This window comes from Lampris incognitus, chromosome 3 (genome assembly GCF_029633865.1).
Source record: "Lampris incognitus isolate fLamInc1 chromosome 3, fLamInc1.hap2, whole genome shotgun sequence".
Taxonomy (NCBI): Eukaryota; Metazoa; Chordata; class Actinopteri; order Lampriformes; family Lampridae; genus Lampris; species Lampris incognitus.
Window position 1 is genome coordinate 4,075,219 of NC_079213.1, and position 6,000 is coordinate 4,081,218.

The following is a 6,000-nucleotide window of genomic DNA, read 5'->3' on the forward strand; positions in this document are numbered from 1 at the left end:
AGAGGTGTGGTGGGGGGGTTGGAAGTAGATGTGGGTGTGGGGGGTTGGAAGTAGAGGTGTGTGGGGGGGTTGGAAGTAGATGTGGGTGTGGGGGGTTGGGAAGTAGAGGAGTGTGGGGGGGTTGGAAGTAGAGGTGTGGGGGGGGTTGGAAGTAGATGTGGGTGTGGGGGGTTGGAAGTAGAGGAGTGTGGGGGGGTTGGAAGTAGAGGAGTGTGGGGGGGGGTTGGAAGTAGAGGTGTGGTGGGGGTTGGAAGTAGAGGTGTGGTGGGGGGGGGTTGGAAGTAGAGGTGTGGTGGGGGGGGTTGGAAGTAGAGGTGTGGTGGGGGGGTTGGAAGTAGAGGTGTGGGGGGTTGGAAGTAGAGGTGTGGTGGGGGGGGTGGGGGTTGGAAGTAGAGGTGTGTGGGGGGGGTTGGAAGTAGAGGAGTGTGGGGGGGTTGGAAGTAGAGGTGTGGTGGGGGGGGTGGAAGTGGAGTGGGGGTTGGAAGTGGAGGTGTGGGGGGTTGGAAGTAGAGGTGTGGGGGGTTGAAGTAGAGGTGTGTGGGGGGTTGGAAGTAGAGGTGTGTGGGGGGGTTGGAAGTAGAGGTGTGTGGGGGGGTGGAAGTAGAGGAGTGTGGGGGGGGTGGAGAGGTGTGTGGGGGTTGGAAGTAGAGGTGTGGTGGGGGGGTTGGAAGTAGATGTGGGTGGGGGGTTGGAAGTAGAGGTGTGTGGGGGGGTTGGAAGTAGAGGAGTGGGGGGTTGGTGGAAGTAGAGGTGTGGGGGGGGTGGAGTAGAGGTTGTGGTGGGGGTTGGAAGTAGAGGTGTGGTGGGGGGGTTGGAAGTAGAGGTGTGGGGGGGGGGGGGTTGGAGTAGAGGTGTGGGGGGGTTGGAAGTAGAGGTGTGGGGGGGGTTGGAGTAGAGGTGTGTGGGGGGGTGGAGTAGAGGTGTGGGGGGGTGTTGAGTAGAGGAGTGTGGGGGGGTGGTTGTGAGGGTGTGGGGGGTTGGAGGTGTGGGGGGGGTTGAGTAGAGGTGTGGTGGGGGGGGGTTGGAGTGGGGGGGGGTGTGGTGGGTGTGGGGGGTGGAAGTGGAGGTGTGGGGGGTTGGAAGTGAGGTGTGGGGGGGGTTGGAGTAGAGGTTGTGGGGGGGTTGGAAGTAGAGGTGTGTGGGGGGGGTTGGAGTGTGTGTGTGGGGGGGGTTGGTTGTGGGGGGGGTTGAGTGGTGGGGGGGGTTGGAAGTGGAGGTGTGGGGGGTTGGGTAGGGTGTGGGTGAGGGGGGGGGGTGGAGTTGAGGTGTGGGGGGGTTGGAAGTGAGGTGGGTGGGGGGTTGGAAGTAGAGGTGTGTGGGGGGGGTTGGAGAGGTGTGGGGGGGGTTGGAGTAGGGGTGGGGGTGAGTGGTGTGGGGGGTGGTTGGAGGTGTGGGGGGTTGGTTGGGTGTGGGGGGTTGAGTGGGTGTGGGGGGTTGGAAGTAGGGTGGGGGGTTGGTGGGTGGGGGGGGTTGGGATGAGTGGGGGGGTTGTGTGGGGGGGGGGTTGGAGTGAGGTTTGGGGGGGGGTTGTGTGGGGGGGGGGGTTGGAAGTGGAGGTGTGGGGGGTGGGTTGGGTGGGTGGGGGGTTGGGTGTTGAGGTGGGGGGGTTGGAAGTAGAGGTGTGGGGGGGGGTTGGAGTGTGGGGGGGTGGGTTGGTGTGGGGGGGGTTGGAAGTGAGGTGGGGGGTTGGTGGTGGGGGGGGGGGTTGGAGTAGAGGTGTGTGGGGGGGGGGTTGGGTGTGGGGGGGGGTGGGTTGTGGGGGGGGGGTTGGGTAGGTTGTGGGGGGGTTGGTGTGGGGGGGTTGGAAGGGGGGGTGGTGGGGGGGGGGTGTGTGGGGGGGGTGAGAGGTGTGGTGGGGGGGGGGGTTTGAGTTGGGGGTTTGTGGGGGGGGGTTGGGGGTTGTGGGAGAGGTGTGTGGGGGGGGGTTGGAAGTAGAGGGGGGGGGGTGGTTTGGGTGGGTGGGGGGTTGGGGGGTGTGGGGGGGGTTGGGTGGGTGTGTGGGGGGGGGGTTGGAGTAGAGGTTGTGTGGGGGGGTTGTTGGGGGTGTGTTGGGGGGGTTGGTTGGGGGGGGTTGTGTGGGGGGGGGTTGGTGTGGGGGGGTTGTGTTGGGGGGGTTGGTTGGGGGGGGGGGGTTGTTGGGGGGGGGGGTTTAGGAGTAGGGTGTGTGAGGGAGGGTGGAGGGTGAGGAGATTTGAGGAGAGTGATGTTAGAAAAGGATAGATGGAAGAGATGAGGGGGTGTAGATGTTGTAGTGTTATATGTGTTATTATGTTATTATTAATATTTGGGAGGGTGATGTGAGGGGGAGGGAGGGGGGGTGTGGTGAAATTGATTGGTAAGGTTGGTGTTGTTGTTATGATAAGATTATATAAGGAAGTTGAATGATGTTTTGTTTTGTTTGTTGTTGAAGGTAATAATTTAGTAATTTATTTGTCTGATTAATAAATTGAGTAATGGTAGGTGTATAGATGATGAAGTATATGTTCTTTTGATGGATGCATAGATCTGGGTGTGATATGGAGGATAGTTAGGAATAATAAGAAGGAAGTAGTTTGAGACGTGACTAGTGTATTGAATTCATCTTATGCTCCCGGTGTGGGAAGATGGTGACACGAATTGATGTGTGCAGTGGGCATCACCCCGTTACGGTGCGGGAAGATGGCGGCCTGAATTTACGTTTGCGGCGGCCGATCACCGGTATCATTGTAGTGTTTGTCCACGTATGCATCTAAGTTTGTGTTGTCGTTTGATGACCGGGAGAGCTGGCGTTGGATCGGCTGGGGGAGGCTGGTCTGCTGTGTCCTGTGGGCCCAGGGACCACGGCCCTGACCGGAGCTGTGCCCAGGAGGAAACACCGAGGGCGGTCTGACAGGACGCGGAAGTCGGGCAGGCTAAGCTAACTGCTAGCCCATGCAGACCGGCAGTTCTCGTAACACGAGGGCGGTCTGGCGGCGGTCTCACCTAGCGTTGACTGTGTTTTAGTGTCATAGTGTGGAGTGCGGGGAGGTGTGTCGAAGGTGTCTGGCTGGGAGAGCTGGCGTTGGATCGGGCTGGGGGAGCCTGGTCTGCTGTGTCCTGTGGGCCCAGGGACCACAGCCCTGACCGGAGCTGTGCCCAAGGAGGAAACACCGAGGGGGGTCTGACAGGATGCGGAAGCGGGGCAGGCTAAGCTAACTGCTAGCCCATGCAGACCGGCAGTTCTCGTAACACCGAGGGCAGTCTGGCGGCGGTCTCACCTAGCGTTGACTGTGTTTAGTGTCATAGTGTGGCGTGCGGGGGAGGTGTGTCGAAGGTGTCTGGCTGGGAGAGTGGCGTTGGATCGGCTGGGGGAGCCTGGTCTGCTGTGTCCTGTGGGCCCGGGACCACAGCCCTGCCTGGAGCTGTGCCCGAGGAGAAAACACCGAGGGCGGTCTGACAGGATGCAGAAGCGGGGCAGGCTAAGCTAACTGCTAGCCCATGCAGACCGGCAGTTCTCGTAACACGAGGGCGGTCTGACAGGATGCAGAAGCGGGCAGGCTAAGCTAACTGCTAGCCCATGCAGACCGGCAGTTCCGACAGTCATCCTGGCTGGTGTTCGATGTCTGGACAGGGGGATTTTTGGACTGTGTTGCACTGAGTGGACTGTGCTGTTAACTGTTTGGTGTGGGTTTTTTGTTTTTTTGTTTTTGCTTTGTTCCTCTGGTTTTGGCGGTGTTGTTTTTGGGAAGTTTGGATGTGGGTTTTTTTTTGTTTGTGTCGCACTGCTGTAGGCTGGGGGAAACAGAATTTTGTTTTTGTGTATGCAAGTACATGAAAGAAATGACAATACATTGTTCCTGATTCCTGATACACGTTGGTCCTGTAGGGCTGAACGTCTGTAGTCACGGCTTGCTCCCTGAAAATAACTGGTTTGGTTAAAGTCGGTTTCCTCCGGGAGTTCTGCCAGAACCAGCGAAATGCTTATAGGGCAACTGTTTGCACCTGAGAGAGATGTGTGTGTGTGTGTGTGTGTGTGTTAGCGGGGGATCAGTGTTCTTTGCTGGCCTCACATAGGGAAGAGAAAAGGTCATGATGACAGGACGACACAGGGAGCATCTGCGGTTCTTTGTTTTTCGCCCGGCCAACTGTTTTCCAACCACAGATACAGTCGGCGAGTCCTCGCTCAGCTCCAGCAGAGCAGCACTTGGATGAGTTTGCAGAGGAAAGTGCTGGAAAAGTGGTCGTCCATACCACTTTAAAATGTAAAATTTTAGAATCGCGAGTCAGGAATCAGGAACAGTTATTTGTCATGTCATTCCATGCACCTGCGCACACGAAATAAAACAAAACGTTCCCCCCAGCCCACAGCAGTGCAACACAAAGACAAAAACACATATCCAAACTACAAGAACAGACAGATCCAATATATCCAAAAAAACACAAAAAAAAACATTCACTTTCCAAGAGAGCGAACGCCAGGATGACTGTCGGAACTGCCGGTCTGCATGGGCTAGCAGTTAGCTTAGCCTGCCTCCCTTCCACATCCTGTCAGACCCGCCTTCGGTGTTTCCTCCTCTGAACGCAGCTCCAGGCAGAACCGTCGTCCCTGGGCCCACCGGACGCAGCAGACCAGGCTCCCCCAGCCGATCCAGCACCAGCTCTCCCAGCCAGACACCCTCAACACACCTCCCCGCACTCTTCATGACGATACTAAAACAGTCGACGCTAGGCGAGGCCGCCGCCAGACTGCCCTCGGTGTTATCGGCACTGCCGGTCTGCATGGGCTACCGGTTAGTTTGTACTGAAAAGCACATAGTCTAGTATCCTTTCAGTGGATCATGGTGTAGTTTGGGTGTCGTATCTCCTTACCACAGGATTCAGTTTGCGGACTATACCTCAGGCCACCTTAATTGGATCATTCGTCCACCGCGTTGGTTCATTTCACAGTCACTGGTTTTTGGTTCGTTTCAGCTGACATTTGATACAATTAGTGAGTCTGACTCGTGTCACTTCATTGATTGAACCATTGAACGGGGGGGGGGGGGGGACAGTGATTCTTGGAATCATCCACTTGGCTCGGTTTGTGTTCAGGATGAACTGTATCATATGTCTTCTATTCATTAATGGGGTCAGATTCGATGGAGCCACCAAGCAAACCGGCATCTGCACAGAGCTCATCCATAACAGAGAGAGGAGCACCAGTCTACAGATAGAAGATGAAGTGAATCCAAACAGATTTGTCTTAATAATTTCACGTTGTGTTATTCTGTGTACGAAGGGACTTCATGAGGTTGAGTTGTGAGAGATTCTTATTAAAACTTAGTAGAGTTCTTCAGCATGTGACACAGAGGTAAACATTGTGTAATGCCGTGGATACTGAAATGTTCGATTCAGTTGGGCACGTGAATCAGTTCTACTGACTCATTGAAAAGAACCAGTTCAAACAATTCAATTCATTCATGAACCAGATAGTTCTGTTCATTTGATTTGATGTCAGGATCCTCGAAATATCAAATGGCGACACAGTGGCCCGGTGGTTAGTGCTGTCGCCTCAGCAAGGTCCTGGGCAAGCAAGACGCAATAAGCAAGAAATCAAGTCCAGTCAGTTTTATTTATGTAGCCCAATACCCCAAATTACAGAAGCTTCAAGCTTGTAGCATGAAGGTCCTGGGTTCAAACCCCGGGGTTGTCCAACCTTGGGGGTCATCCCAGGTCGTCCTGTGTGTGGAGTTTGTATGTTCTCCCCTGTCTGCAGTGGGGTTTCTCCGGGCGCTCCGATTTCCCCCCACCATCAAAAAGACATGGATGTTAGGGTCAATACTCCTGTCTGTGCCCCTGAGCAAGGCATGGCAAGACGAACTGGAGTTGGTTCCTGGGCGCTGCTCGGCAGCTGCCCACTGCTCCTAGCTACACAGCTAGGATGAGTTGTTGCCCCACAGGGCAATAAAGGTAGTAGAAAATAAATAAATTATATATATATGTATATACTATATATACCATAAATCCATTCTCGCACATTTTGCTACCTGAAATCCACTTGTT

At 55.5% G+C, this 6,000-nt stretch overlaps 1 protein-coding gene across 1 annotated transcript in view; it reads left to right on the plus strand.

The window, feature by feature from the left end:
• Positions 1-6,000, plus strand: part of nav3 (neuron navigator 3) — a 296,390-nt gene that overhangs the window by 156,855 nt on the left and 133,535 nt on the right. The window lies entirely within an intron of this gene.